The sequence below is a fragment of the Danio rerio genome, chromosome 7 (assembly GCF_049306965.1).
Source record: "Danio rerio strain Tuebingen ecotype United States chromosome 7, GRCz12tu, whole genome shotgun sequence".
Classification (NCBI taxonomy): domain Eukaryota; kingdom Metazoa; phylum Chordata; class Actinopteri; order Cypriniformes; family Danionidae; genus Danio; species Danio rerio.
The window spans coordinates 21842675-21859204 of NC_133182.1; the positions used below are offsets into that span (position 1 = coordinate 21842675).

Consider the following 16530-nt stretch of genomic DNA (forward strand, 5'->3'; position numbering starts at 1 on the left):
TTTCTAGTACACACAAAGACGCACACACACATTCTTCTGGTGCAAATGCAGGCCTGTAGCCAGCCTATTGAAAGGAATGGTTCTTTTTTTCTCAAAAAGTGGACCTTTTTGCCGTTATACGCCTCATTTTCTATTCAATTTTGAGGTTTAAATACTGCATTTTACTGACATTTTAAGCACTATTTTTTTTTTTGCTGAATTGGCTTGTCAGATGGTGACTTTTTGATGCAACAAATTTATTCCATACATTTTTGTCAAAGTGCTTACCATACAGTTTTACCATGAATTGTATATTTACAAATTTGCATTAAAACTCAGTTATTACAGTATTATAAATTAAGCAATGAGCTTAAAATTCAAAGAAAACATGGATTCATGACTGTATATAAAATCAACAATAACATAACTGCACGTATAAAGCCTGTGCATTAAAGAGAAAAATATTTAGACAACTTTAGTGCTGATATATTATTGAATATATTATTTCAAATGGTGTCAGACTTTAATTTATTTAAGTGTTTACAGTGTAACTGATACACTAATAATATTGATTCAGAACCGTTTATAAAATCAAGGGCATAACTGTAAAAACACAGCTTGTGCATCATAAAGAAAAATAATCTGAAAATTTTACAGTTGATTTGAATATTTTATCTCAAATTATGTCAGAGTGTAATTGACTAAAACCATTTTACATTAAAAGTTATTTTAAAACTATTATAAAATAAATAATGTGCTAATTCCAAAAGTCTTGTGCAATAAGCAGAATGGTTTTGTAAACATTTTGGTACTGTCTTAGTGTATAATTTCCCATGGTTGAATTGTTTAATTAATTGGTGATTTTTTAATGGAGAAATTAAGCTTTGTGCAACATAAAGGGCACATATTTATGTCTAGCTGACACATTTTGGGCTCACACTATAACAGGAGCAAAGAATTTAATTGGTTTGAAACAGAATGTCTCATGAATGTCAAACGTAAAACTGACTATACCGCGGTTGTATACCGGCCAAATTTTGGACCTTTGTCAGTCAGAGAGGGGTAGGTCTTTCGAAATACCCGAACCCCCCTCTATCTACAGGCCCGAAATCTATGAATGCTAGTGTGTGTTTCCAATCTAACAGCAAGCGACGCGTTTACAAAAAGAGCTATAATCCCATCAGTAATTTGGGTGTTTCAATCATTTCTTTGAATGGTCACTGATCAAATTAATCATTCATGTTTTGGACTTCAATAAAACATTTGCAATTAATCAGCCTAGAATAACACTTTCCGTCTCAGTTATTTAACCACACAAGGGAAAATCTATCGCCTTACTTTTTTATGAATACGAATAGTGAGAATGTCGTCCTCATACTTTATTGAACACTAGCAAGCTCCTGCGTGAAAGAGGAGGAGGAGGGTGAGAAAGAGGGCGTGCTGTTCAGATAAGCTATTTAAAGCCGACCGTCCGTGCGCTCAGACCTGAAGCTTTTCCATCTTGTCATAGCTGAACGAGTCTCTCTACATCACCAGTGAACTATCAGTGAGTTTCATCTGTCGCAGGACCCTTGGAGGAATTTGAAGAAGATCCTCTGCGCTTTACAGTGCCAAAGAACGCTCGTCTTAAGAGAATAACCGGTGAGTCCATCAAATTAGCATATACGTTAATCTTAATAATGTTTTATATTTGCAGTAGCACTACACATTGAATTAGCGTGTGCACATTTCAAAGTAAATTTTAGTAGATTCACAGTTGTAAAATAATGTTTAAACGCACTGGAGGTGTGTCAAGGTGGGAGTGTCTATCAGTAATGTTCAACTAGCGGTGGATGTTGTTAAACAAATTGTTCTCGTTGGCCTAATTGGAAAACCATGTAAAACATACGACAAAAACTTTACAGTAAATCGTTAATTTAATATTGTTCCAGTGAACTTTTATATTAAATATATGTTCTCAATAAACACATTTCACTGCAAAACTATTACTTATTTGTTTATGTTTAGTTATTTCACTTTAAAGGTAATGACAAAAAAAATTTTTTTTTGCACTAATTGTAATTCTTACTGAAACTACACACAACAGTCTGATAAAAAGGCTCATTTTAGACGAAAATTTCAAACGGCACTTGCAGGTTTTTGCATTAAAACTCTTTATATAGGCCAATAGTAAACAACGTGAGCTGCTTATGAAGCAAACTGGTTGTGTGACATTGTGTAGGCTAGTGTAGGACTATGCAGCAGTTTTTATTTGTGTAGAATCATTTTCTGTTTATAGTTGTTTATATCTTGCGACTTGGGCTATTTCTAGGATATAGAAAATATAGCCTAGGCTACCACAATAACAATGATTGAACTGTATTCAATCATTGTATCTGATATATTGGTTACCCTAAGGGTGTAAATGCATTATTAAAGCAATAAATCAATCCACATATACTTTATCAACGATCATAATCTTCAGTAATATTTGCTCTTTAGTTCATCACTTGGCAGACTTAACAGCAATAAGGTGTTGTTAAGCTCTGCTGCTCAGGTTGGCTCTTTCTCTTTTGGTGTAAGAGATTTACCTTTCTTCTGAACTCTGGCTGATCTCTACTCTTAAGATTTTATGTAACGTACTTTTCTGCGAACGAGGCGTCTGGACCACAAATAACTCTGATACATGCATATAGAAAATAGAGTCTGTAAACATCCTTCCGTGATTAATCATTTAAATGCATTTGCTTGTACACAGTTCAGCCCCCCTCTCCCCTGTAGCCCAAGTGGACCACCGCGCGCCAGAACGTCACGTACTGCACATCCGCACAAAACAAGCATCAATGGGAAAGCGCGTGAGCGCGCGCAGGCAGACGGGCACGTGGGGGTTGGAGGCAAAAATACCCTTAGAAACATCCTTTCAAACAATCCACACACACAAAAATGTCATCTTTAATCTGGGTAATTTTACATTTAAGTAAGCCTCAAAAGCGTATATGTTGTTTTCAATAATTATAGACTGAAACAAGCCAGCGGCGTCTTATGTAGCTATAGTTAGATTTAGGTTATTAAAGTCTAATAGTCTACATTGTTGTTATATAGATACTTATACAAATATACTGAAAATAAACGGATAATCAATCATACTAACACTTAAATCTTGCTTTAGAAAATAAATTATTCCTAATAATTGCAGTATAATATATCTCTCTGACATGAATAGTGTGTATTCACAGACTATCCATCATTGCAATTCAGATGGAACAAAATCCACCTCTGAAGGGCACATATGCTCAGAGCTGTCCACTTCAGAGAGCCCTTCAGATTCTGAAGAGTACAAACAATGGACATTTTTTCCCATGATTCTTTGCAAATATTTGATTTGTTAGGCAGTGCAGTTTTAGTTCTTATACTCTAGAGAAGAAACACTTTGAAGGGATTAGAGCATAGGGATGGAACAAAGCTCTCATCTCCGCCAAGCATCCAGCATAAAACAGAATATACTTTTCCATCGTGACATCCATTAATTTGAAATTGCTTTGTGAACAAGAAAATGCATAGTGCAGGGCTTGATTTTATCCTTCGGGAATTGGCTGGATTGTATGGAGGACCAAATAATAAATAAATAAATAAAATAAATACGCAAATAAATAAATAAATGAGTAAATAAATTAATAAATTCTTGCATAAATAAAATAAAAAAGAAATGAATTAGTAAATAAATTCACAAATTCCTGCACAAATAGAGCAATAAAATTAATACATTTGGTAATAAATAAATAAGTAAATAAATTTCTGCATAAATAAAACAATAAATAAATAAATATGAAAATAAATAAATGGGTAAAAAAATTTAATAAATCCCTGTATAAATAAAACAATAAACAAATATGCAAATAAATAAATGAAAGTAGCCTATATGAAATCCACAAAATTACTGCATAAATAAATCAATCAATCAATCAATCAATCAATCAATCAATCAATCAAGCCTTTATTTGTCACTACACTTTCGTATAGTGAAAATTGGACCCCCCAGACCATACACAAAACATCACAAACAACTTTTCAGGGGAGACAGATCTTAGGAGGTAGCATTTAGAAACGAAGAAAGATACATTTGGACAGTTAGGCTAAAAAACACCCCCTCAGCTTGCCCTTGATTAGGACAAAGTGAGAAAAGGGAGAAAAACAGCCCTATCTTAGCATAAGCACACCGGCAAGACACAACATAGACAGAGGGGATGGGAACAGGGGTAATGGAATCCGTTGAGTGCGGGCAGCCAACTGGCCCAGCAGCCATTTCCGGCGCATGTCACAGCCCCGCCCACGCCCCACGTGGGTAAAAGCACACGAAGGCGTTTGGATGGGGATCGGTGGTGAATGTTTATCTGTAGATATGTTTGTGTGTGTGTGAGCCTGCATAGTCCAGAGTCCCGCAGGTGTCCTTGACAGGGGCAGGAATTTCAGAGCGTCTGCTTATCTTGCTTATCCCAGGGAGTTGTTTACTTCCAGCCGAGGCCGTCTGGCAGGAGTAAGAGGAGAGCCGAAAAAAAGACAGTAAGATACTTCCACTTTAGGTCAATATCTGCCAATTTCACAGATATTTAATGTCCATCACTCGTCTCCCGATCTGGCCAAAATTTGTTGCAGAGCCGCTAGCTTCACCTCGATGGTTTCCAGTTTGCGGTCAAGGACCATAGTCTGATTCGCGACCCTACCCATCAGTGTTTCAATCAAGCCGGTGTTACGGTTTAACTGGTGACCGTGTTAACTGGTGTCCCTTTCCAGATGTAAGCTATTCACGTTTGCAGATTGGCAGATTCGTCACTTTTTCACAGCAACAAAACATGTCCATACCAAATAAAGATTCTTATTACTTGGTGTCAGTGTCATTGTGTGCATTATTGATTTTAATATCTGTGTAGCAGAACAGTATATAACCAAAGTAAATAAAAAAATAATTAGAATTTACATGTCATTAACAGGATTCGAACCCGTGTAGTGAAAAGGTTTAGCACACGTATCAATCAACTTATCTAACTGAGCTACTCGGAACTTCAAACGAAGCGGTCTGTTTTAATATATTTGTCAATTAAAACATGCCTTGCTGTGATAGTGAACCCGTGTTAACATGTTTCCATCGATGTTAACATGTTTACATGTTGTTTAGTTGCATGTACTCGCGTTAACGTGTTTCTACAAACTTTCCCGCTGATAGAATAGCTCTATGTGACTAAACGATGCTTCATCAGTTGCTCAAACCATGTTTTTTCTTAGTTCTAGACTCATGTCTACCTGTGCCTTTGGAGTCGTGTTAACTCGTGACCCATGCTCATACATGTAACGTAAATAAAGATTTTATCCAAAAAATGAATACAATGACGATATTATTATGCAACATATTATGTCTAATATATATAATATATATTTCATATATAATATTATGCAACAGAATATTAATTGAAAATCGCAACATTTCAATGTATGATCTTGGTCACATCTGTATCAGGATACTTATGAACATGATTTGGCTACATACGATAAAATTACTAAAAGCTGCTAAGCCTATATCAGTGCTTGATAGCTCAATTAGTTAGAATGTATGTCCTTTCATGCGTCTCTCTTGTTAGTAGGTTCGAATCCACATACGAGTTTTGTTTATGCCTGATTTTTTTTTAATTCTCTTTAAAATAAAATGGGGGGACTGCGATTTATAACGTATGCTTATTTAACGGAACAACGTAGTCATTTAGAGCTATTCTGAGAAAATATCAGCTCGTGCAACTTTGTAGACACAGACTAACACGAGTCAATGGGACTATTATATTCTGATTGCATAATATTCTAATATTATGTTGCATAATATTATATATGAAATATATATTATATATATTAGACATAATATGTTGCATAATAATATCGTCATTGTATTCATTTTTTTGGATAAAATCTTTATTTACGTTACATGTATGAGCATGGGTCACGAGTTAACACGACTCCAAAGGCACAGGTAGACATGAGTCTAGAACTAAGAAAAAACATGGTTTGAGCAACTGATGATGCATCGTTTAGTCACATAGAGCTATTCTTTCAGCGGGAGAGTTTGTAGAAACACGTTAACGCGAGTACATGTAACTAAACAACATGTAAACATGTTAACATCGATGGAAACATGTTAACACGGGTCCACAACCACAGCAAGGCATGTTTTAATTGACAAATATATTAAAACAGACCGCTTCGTTTGAAGTTCCGAGTAGCTCAGTTAGATAAGTTGATTGATACGTGTGCTAAACCTTTTCACTACACGGGTTCGAATCCTGTTAATGACATGTAAATTCTAATTATTTTTTTTTTATTTACTTTGGTTATATACTGTTCTGCTACACAGCTATTAAAATCAATAATGCACACAATGACACTGACACCAAGTAATAAGAATCTTTATTTGGTATGGACATGTTTTGTTGCTGTGAAAAAGTGACGAATCTGCCAATCTGCAAACGTGAATAGCTTACATCTGGAAAGGGACACCAGTTAACACGGTCACCAGTTAAACCGTAACACCGGCCAGCCTAGTGGGGTTTTGAGCTGCGCTGACCGCTTTTATCAGTTTCCGATATCCCAGGGCCCCGCATAAGCCCATCAGCAGAAACCCTGTTATCAAAGTTCCGAATAGGTAGATATCTTCAATATCCTCCAGAGACAGAGCAGCTAGACAGAGGACTCTCCACTTCTCCCACCCGTCCATCACATATCCAGCTGCGAGCGTCCCCGCAGGGCAGCTGGGTTCCCCGGAGCCCAGCGATCTCGTTGAGAAGATGGTGTCAATTGCATTCAGAGACCAGTTGATCAAATCCATAATTCCTTTTTCGTTTGGAAAGCAGGACAAGGAGAGCCTCAGAGATAGAATAAGACGAGACAAGACGTGCTAGCAAGGAGAGATATGGGACGGAGAGGGAAAAAGAGCGACCGCCTTCGCCGAGAGCCAAAGAAGAATTTCAGACAGACAGAAACAAGACAGAACAGATAGTAAACATATTTTAAAAATAGAAGTATTGAACATATGAACAGGTATATTACTATATACAACTTAATACACGTGAAAGAAGAAATATATAAATAATTAATAGTGCGGGCAGGTAATCAATTGAATAGAGGGCAGTATCTATGCCATCATTGGTTGATCATTATAAAAATTTTGCAATCGATTTATTTTGACTGGCTTCTGATGATTGACATGTTGAATTGAAAAAAAGGAAATACGCAACTACATTCAAGAAGGAATAAACATTTGAAAGGGGGGTCAAATAAACTTTCAGTATAGCATTTCCGTATTCCCCCAACATTCGTGTAATTTAATTATTTACCTGCCTGCACTATTAATTATGTATTTATTTATGCAGGAATTTGTGGATTTTTATATACATTCATTTATTTATTTGCATAATTATTTATTTATTGTTTTGTTTATGCAGAAATATATGCATTTATTTATATATTTGCAATTTTTTTTATTGTTTCTGCAGGTTTTGTTGTCCATAGGATTGTTGTCATTTGTTACAGTGTAAACCCAAAAAGTTAAGGTAACTTGAACCATTTGAGGAAACTGATTGCAACAAACCATTTAAGTTCAAAATCTAACTAATTCTAATGAGTGCTGTGAACCTAATCCATTTGAGTAAACGAAGCAATTTGAGCACAGTAAAACCCAAGAGAACTCAAACCAACCGAGTACTGTAAAACCCAATATGTTATCAACTCAAACCGCTTGAGAAAACAGATTGCTACAAACTATTTGAGTTCAAAAACATTCTATATGAGTACTGTGAACTTACTCCATTTAAATTGGAGTAATGAGGTATTTAATTAACTCATTACCTTCAATACTTGAGTTCAAAACTCTTTTCAAATAAGAGATTAATTATAATTATAATTACTACACTCATTTCACTTGATAAAGTTGACTGTTGGGTTTTACAGTATACAGGTGTAAATTCCATTTTGTCCAAGTACAAATGTCATGAGAAAAGAATTGTCATTGCATGAGGAAGAAGTTTCATGATGACTTTAAAGCACGCACAAGCTTTCTGAAAGAAAGACAGTGTGGTTGAAATGAGAGGAAAGGCATTCAAACCTCTGGAATTCAATGCAATTCCAAGAATACTTCGCAATTTAAAAATGCATTGCATTTCAATTCACTAGAAATGAATCTGACAGCCTTAGTTTATTTTAGAGGGTGTGGAAGTGAATACATGCATAGTCTTATTCTGAGAAAAGAGGCTAAGATGTAGGAGGTAAAGGGAAGTGTCGTAACTATAGATTACTCCACTAAGCAGCAATCCTCCAGAGTGTCCTTCACTTATAAGAGACAAAACACAGACATACAGATTCACAAACACAGAGCTCACCATGTTTAGTAAATGATGAGGAGCAAGCCATCATGCTAGGTCACGAGTCTAGGTTAAACACCCTATATGGATTTGTTTATGTGTTTGTGGCTACAAGAGCTTGTTTTGTGGTGCATGAAGAAGCGTATGTTCGCGTCATTATAGCAAACAACTTCAAATTGTACACCTCTTACATAACTTCTCAAAATGAAGGCAAGGATACTTTCAAAAATAAAAACCAAGAGGAAAGGCTGAATTTTCTCCACTCCTATACCTCCTCACCCACTTTTTTTTCTAGGACTTGTTTCACCAAAAACTGAAAAACAAAGCAATCAGAACAAAACCTAAAATTCCTCTTCCATATTGATTGAGTTATGAATATGACTGAAAAGAGAAAGAGAAAGAGAGAGAGAGACGATACAGAAAATGTACAGCATATGACTGGCACAATAAATGATGGAAAGCTCACATGGGTGTGTGCATTTACTAGAACCAAGGGAAAGCTAATAAGAAAAACATTTCAGTAAAAAATGTTTTGCACAGAATGTTCCCCACAAAAGCTTGAAGGGTCTTGTGGTCTGATGTAATGAATGATGGAAACCATCTGCAGTAGAAATGATTTTATCTACGGTACTAAAATCAGAATCAGAGCTTTATTGTCAGGTATGTTCAGACATATGAAGAGTTTGTTTTCAGGACAGGGCTTCTACAGTGCAAGTTACAGAAACAAGACAGAACAGATAGTAAACATATTTTAAAAATAGAAGTATTGAACATATGAACAGGTATATTACTATATACAACTTAATACATGTGAAACGTAGCTCGGGGGTCACTCTGTCAAAATGCATAGGTGGTGTTGTGGAGCTATTTTGCCACACCCACTTCCGAAAGCTATAAAAAAAATTATTTTCCACTTTGAGCGCGTATGCAAAGCTTTGTGAGTTTTCGAGTATGTTTAGACCCTCAAAAATGTGATTAATTCTAGAGAATAATAATAAAAATAAATGTAGAAATGGGCCTACGCACTGTAGATGCTCAGTCCCTAATGTATGTGCAAATTGGCATGTAATGCAGGGTGCGAATTACAGGGAGGTTTGGGGTGGGATTGACCCCCTAATTAATGCATGATCCCCCCTGAAGGACATCAAAACAATATGTATGTGGGGTCAGCCCTTGAAGAAATAGCTTACTTCATTATTAGCTTTCTTAAATAGTAATAATTAAAATTGTATAATATAAATATACAATTAACCCTCTCCCATCCCCCCACATAACGGTTCATGCCACTGTGATGCATTCAACCGTGCCAATCAATGTTAGGAAAAATATCATTTAACAGTCTGAAACTGGCAGGTCTAGAGCACGTATTCACAAAACATATTTCTTGTAAAATAGGTGTTTATATCGGCATGTAGCCTGAAAAAAATGAGACACATAATTTAACCTACAGTAACCTCTAAAATAGTCAATAGTTACTAAGTATTCTTTAAAACATTGAAAATGTATACCTTTTATTGAAAATTAGAATTTAAATACATTCATAAATTTGATTCACTGAAGCATATATTACCAAACTACTACTTAAAAAGTTGACCCCCCAATCTTCAATGTATAATTCATACACTGATCTAAAGTATTTTGTAAAAAAATAAGTGTATATAAAAAGTAGTGATGTTTAATTCACAATTACTATCATAAAGTGATCATGAGATGGATTGCCTGAAGGAAATTTTAAAATGGTACTACTTTTGAAATCCGAATTATTAAACCCCCTTTAAAAAATTTTTTTCTTTTAAAAATATTTTTGAAATGATGTTCAACAGAGCAAGAAAGTTTTCACAGTATGTCTGATAATATTTATATAAATTTATATTTATTATATTTTTATTTTTTTAAAAACCAAATTAAGGTAAAAATTATTAGCCCCTTTAAACTATATATTTTTTGATAGTCTACAGAACAAACCATCATTATACAATAACTTACTTAATTACCCCAACCTGCCTAGTTAACCTAATTAACCTAATTAAGCATTTAACTGTCACTTTAAGCTGTATAGAAGTGTCTTGAAAAATCTCTAGTCTAGTTTTTTTCACAGTACACAGCATTTGTTTTCATGAACATTTAAAACAGAAAAGCACACATATATGTGCTGTATGTGAAATAATGAGCTGTTCTGACTCTTACACAATTCTCAAAAGTTTAGCTCAGCGCCATTTATTTACAGATCATATTTCATCATCTTCTCAAACATTCATTCATTCATTTTCTTTTCGGCTTAGTCCCTTTATTAATCTGGGGTCGCCACAGCGGAATGAACCGCCAACTTATCCAGCATATGTTTTACACAGTGAATGCCCTACCAGCTGCAACCCATCACTGGGAAACACCCATACACACTCATTAACACACATACACTACAGCCAATTTAGCATATATTTAATTCACCTATAGCACATGTCTTTGGACTTGTGGGGGAAACCGGAGCACCCGAAGGAAATCCACGTGAACATGGGGAGAACATGCAAACTCCACACAGAAATGCCAGCTGACCCAGCCGAGGCTTAAATCAGCGACCTTCTTGCAGTGAGGCGATTGTGCTATCGACTGCGCCAACATGTCACCCTTCTCAAACATCAGCAATGTTGTTGTTTTTTATTTTTTAATAATAATACAAATTTTGCATGATCTGTCTTCACATGCACAGTCAAGTTAAGCAAGCTAAGAAAAATATGACCAAATTCCTCTGATTTTTGATTCACCACAGAAATGATCTGGAGAAATGGGTGTGGAACAAGTTTTATCTATGAAAGTAAACTTCTACATATCTGTGGCATGTGGTGACATGGTTCTGTGGTTCGAGTTCTGCTGGAAAACAATATGTGTGTGTTTCTATGCGAGACATGTAAGAGCCATCCCCACAGCATGTCCCAATTTTTTTGTTTTTAACATTACGCCTTGCATTGTAAGTCTGACAGTGATCTCATGAGCTATTACGCAAGCTTGCTTTCCCACATCTCTTTTTCCATGTTTTTTTTATTAATGTGCAAACTGGCAACCAAGAATATACATGCAATAAATATCACTTTAGTTTCTGGGGCAGTCTGGATGAGCAGTGTAAAAGCCAAGTCATTAAGAATTAATCATTAACCCTGCATACTACAAACCAAAGGCCAGCAAAACCTGGGAAAAACTGATAAGAGAAACATTGGCCACTCAGATACACACGCATACACAATTCCTAAGAAACTACATTGTTTTCTTCTCCCTTTTAGTCTTGTAGCTAAATTTCTGCACTTAGTGAGCACATCATATTTAACAGCTGCAGGGCATGGATCTCCTAGAACACAAGTTTATAAGTGAATTATGATTAATACGCTTAGCAGCCACTGTCAAAGGTGATTTAGTAGCCAGGTGCACTGGCAAATACAGCCAGCATGGCAAAACTGGCCCTCTACATCATGGAACTTGACCTGGTGTGTAAAAGCCAATCAAGGATTTATTAGATCGGATGACTCCGTTCAGTCTCTCCACTGACGTCGCTGTATGGGATTAGACAGCGGAGCAGAGGTCTGCATAAACAAACACACATACATGCATACATACATACATACATACATGCATGCATACATGGGTTCTCATATTTTATAATGAGATACATATATATTACAATACATACATGTATATTACAGGCTGTATGCTCCAACTCAACCCATAAAAATCTCACAGGAGAGATTCTGCAGTTTCACATTTTCCAAAATATCTTAGTTCCGTTTTAAATTTTGAGAATTCCCTCACGGGCACCAAAAATATACCCACATGTGCATTTGGTTCTCACAACATGATGAATGCCAAGAAGACCACACACACCTGACATTATACAGTACACCACGAAACTCAGTGTTGTTTGGACATTTAGGAAGAACTATTAAGTTTAATAAACAGCTCTGCTCCTTTACCTTTATGACCAGCACCAGAAGCGAAAAATCGATACTTCCTTCCAGACGACAGATTGTATCAAACAGGTCCAGTCTGCTCATCTAACAGGTGTTTCTCTTGTCTTCTAGCGCCCTCTGCTGATATGGGTGTAAAAATGCTCCAGTGCTTTCCCTTCTACAGACGCTGCAAGGAGAGGTGCAAAAGACAGTGCCCTCCTGAGACTGGTGAGACATGTTTTATGTTACCTATACTATTATGTTATCAAACTATATAATAGAAAGGTGTTTGGATAAATCTACAAACCAGAACCTGGCCAATTTATGATTGACATGAAAATTCAAGCTGTTAAAACAGTGACCTGTTTTGTGGTTTTGCTATCTGTTTTAGATAGTAATTTACACAGCATCTAAAAACAATTCCAACACTGAGTCTTTTTAAGAAGCCTCATGCTCGTCATTTGATGGTCAACTATTGCTGTAGCCACTAAGATAACAGCTGAAAAACAGCATTCACGCACAGTCAGACCCGATTATCTTTTAATCTTTTCCTGTTTGAAAATAATAAATTAATAAATAATTTTATTTGAAGTAAAATAAAAGGGTGTAAATATTTCCATTTACATTGTATATGTTATATTACATTTTTTGTTTCATTATATATTTCATTTGTAAATATTTTTGGTGTTTTTAAGCTCAACAATGATGCTATTATAAAATGAAATTAATAATTTTAGTCAAAAAGGCTGTTGTAAAATGATTCATGTGACAATTAAGACAAACTGTTACAAAATGTCTGCTTGAACTTTCTTTAAGTGATTTTTGTAAACTCTAATTTTCTACAAAAATATAAACAAAAGTTCAATAAACCCATAAAAAAAAAAAAAAAAAAAAAAATATATATATATATATATATATATATATATATATATATATATATATATATATATATATATGAGCAATATCACATTATTTGAAGTACAATATGGCTGTATATCAGGGTAGGAGGCGTGCCTTAGTGTTCCAACAGTGACGATATACAGCCATATCGCATTGCTACTCCTGTGATATTGCGTTTATAAAACAGTTTGACGGCATAATCGTGAATATAAAAAAGAAAATCAAACATGGAGAGTCTAAAAACCCTTTTGTATGAGGAACTACTTTCTTCCGCCATTCATTCACACATGCAGCTGACGTCAGAACAGCAGAAACTGTTACTAATTGACACGTCATTTTAGAGCTAGTATTTGAATGATTCTCTAGCGTATATCTACAGGTGATTTTGCTCACATTTTAATATTATAAGGCTGAACGGCATGAAATACCATCAGTCTAAAGAGATTGCCCAGTATTTCTCTGTTCAAATCGAGAGATCACAATAATTAACCCCGAAAAAGCCAAACGGACACTTATACACTTACAATACACTATAATTATATGGTATAAATACAGCACTACAACATACAAAAGAGAGAAATTGACTTGGAATGTCACTTACTAGTTGTAGAATGATTTGATCAGCTGTAGTTAGAAATAACTTTGGGTTTTTCCTCCTAAGGGCATATTATGCAGCCTCTCTTGGCATCTTGTGGATGGACAATGTCAACCATCTTTGCTCTGCTCAGTATGACAGGCTGATGGATGCTGATGCCTTGCATCTCAGAAAATATAAATATTTAAAATAGGCACTGTCCTTAAAAATGTACTGTATAGATGCAATCTAAACAACTACATTCTTGCCTAAAAAAAGCTTAAAAGTACATTATGTTGTCCAACAGCCGCAATATTTGTCAAAATGTAGTAAGGTCTGCAGTCACTCTGAGGGGTGGAGTAATACAGTAAAGAGTGAGGAGGCTGTTTGAGTGCTGGTATTGCAGAATATCAGTCAATCAGATTCGATATATATATATATATATATATATATATATATATATATATATATATATATATATATATATATATATATATATATATATATATATATATATATATATATAATATTCTTCATTTTTATATAAACTAATTACCTATTACTCTTTCCTATCCATGTGTTCAGCTGTAGTGAGTGAAGAGTTGAAGCCCCGTCTGTGCTCCACCACGTCCTGGGGCAGTGAAGGGGACAGCAGCAGCGGCATCAGCTGCCCACAGGCCTACTTCTCCCACAAAGCCCGGCTCTCACTGCGGCACCAGATGGACAGTAACATCAATGCAGTGGACGCCACATACTAACATTGCCCTGCAAGCGGTTTCTGGAGAATCCTTAAAAATAGACTTCCGACATACAGCTGCCATCCAGCTTCAATCTCTTTCTGGAGAGCATTTGAGGGGAAAATGGAAGATCATGAGCCAAGCACAAGGAAAGCGTGCCTCTCCTTGGATGGACACTCGTGTGAGGGCCAGCTGTATGTACTGCCACAACGAGTGTTTGAATTTCTCTAACACAATGGTACAGCTGAGTGCTCTTTGGTGAAAGAGGAATTTGCTAAACACTCTTGATGTTGAGAGAATTGAGAGATGTTTACATGATCACCAGCAAGTGCTTTTTGTCTAGCCTGCAGCATCTGTTCTACTCGGTTTGCTATATGAGCATCTATGTGAGGAGGACGCTTCTGGTAGCTTTTCTGACCACACACTGACAATTATGCCAGTTTTGAGTCAGATATGCATTTGTTCAGTGGTTTACCCATTAATACACTTGTAAAAAATCAATGCTGATGTTTTATATGACACAGAAAGCAGGTTTACTATAGCCTTTTTGTTAACTTTTTAAGTGAGTGCCATTTTCTTGACCCAACAAATTATACAGTATATTGAGACCCATTAACAGTGTGCAAAGTAGGCATTGGCCAGTGTATGATTCTGACGGTATGATAACTTTGGATAAAAATAACACAATTTTTCCCAGTTGAACACAATATATTTGATTTTGGGAAACATTTGTCATATTTTGGAGCAGTAAACATGTCAGGCTAAATAATTAAAATAAGTCATTGACTTCTGCTGTCTTGATTTGTTTTAAAAAAACAGAATTCTTTACAATTAAAAAAGGCCTCTTTGGATATCTTGGATACTGTCGTCCTTAAAATCTAAACAAAAAAAATCTTATAATCATAAACCTTAGGAACGCTATAGCAGAAAATGTTGGCGGTTTTAAATCATTGACTTTTCCAAACTGCAGTATACCTATAAAACAGTTATCGACCCATGCCTAGCGCACAGCTCAGAGTATAGAATCTCAAATAAATAAAAATCACTGTTCATGAATGCATTAATTTAAGGTGTTTTCAGAATATACATTACCGGTCAATAGATTGGGCTCTTTTTTTAATGTTTTTTTTTAGAAATATATTCTGTTCATCAAGATTAAACACAAAAGGGGTGTTAAATATTTCTAAAACAAATTAAATAACTGCTTTCTTATTGTATGTAGTTTCAAATAAGATGATTACTCCAGTCATCATTGCTTTTATTACAATTACCATTACATTTATATTAATAAGATTAATTAATATTAGAGTGATTTCTGAAGGATCATGTGACTCTTAAGAATGGAGTAATGAAGCTGAAAATTCATATTTAAAACCACTGGAATAAATGATTAAATTAAATGATAAACTACTTTTGAACAGTTATTTTAAAGTGCAATTACAGTTCACAATTTTACAATTTGTACTGTATTTTTGATTAAATAAATGCAGTCTTGGTGAGCAGGAGAAGCTTATTTTAAAACAATCTCACTGACCCCAAAATTTTGACCATTGGTGTTTATGTTTTTAAAGTAATTTTTTCTGACTTAAATCTCACAATTAAATCCACTGATATGAAGATGATTGAAATATTATTTTGTCTACTTTCTATTGCATGTTTAAACTGAGTGACATAAATCAAGTTTTTTTTTTTTTGTCATGATCCACTCATTGCTTTTTTTTTTACATGCTAATGTCATGGATTTGACTGTCTTTGTCTTTGCACATGTATTAAGTGTTTGTTTGTTTAGGTGTTAAACCTAACCCTGAAAAGAAAACTTACACTGTTACACCTTAAGTCATAATTACTATAAAAGAGAAAATATTTTTTGTATGTTTTGTATAAAAGGTGCAATTTTCTAAAAAAAAATTACTTGTAATCATTTAAAATGACAGTGAACTAAATACATAACATAAAATCGCAGATGTACTTTTGATTTAACTGATTTTCACACAACAATAAATCTTTTTGAAAAAGAAACAACCGTGTAT

At 35.0% G+C, this 16530-nt stretch overlaps 1 long non-coding RNA gene across 1 annotated transcript; it reads left to right on the forward strand.

The window, feature by feature from the left end:
- The first annotated feature begins 1466 nt into the window (after window positions 1-1466).
- si:dkey-85k7.7 lies at window positions 1467-16519 on the forward strand. The gene is made up of 3 exons (NR_125779.1): window positions 1467-1620; window positions 12422-12517; window positions 14349-16519. It is a non-coding gene; the product is annotated as a si:dkey-85k7.7 (long non-coding RNA).
- Window positions 16520-16530: the final 11 nt, after the last annotated feature.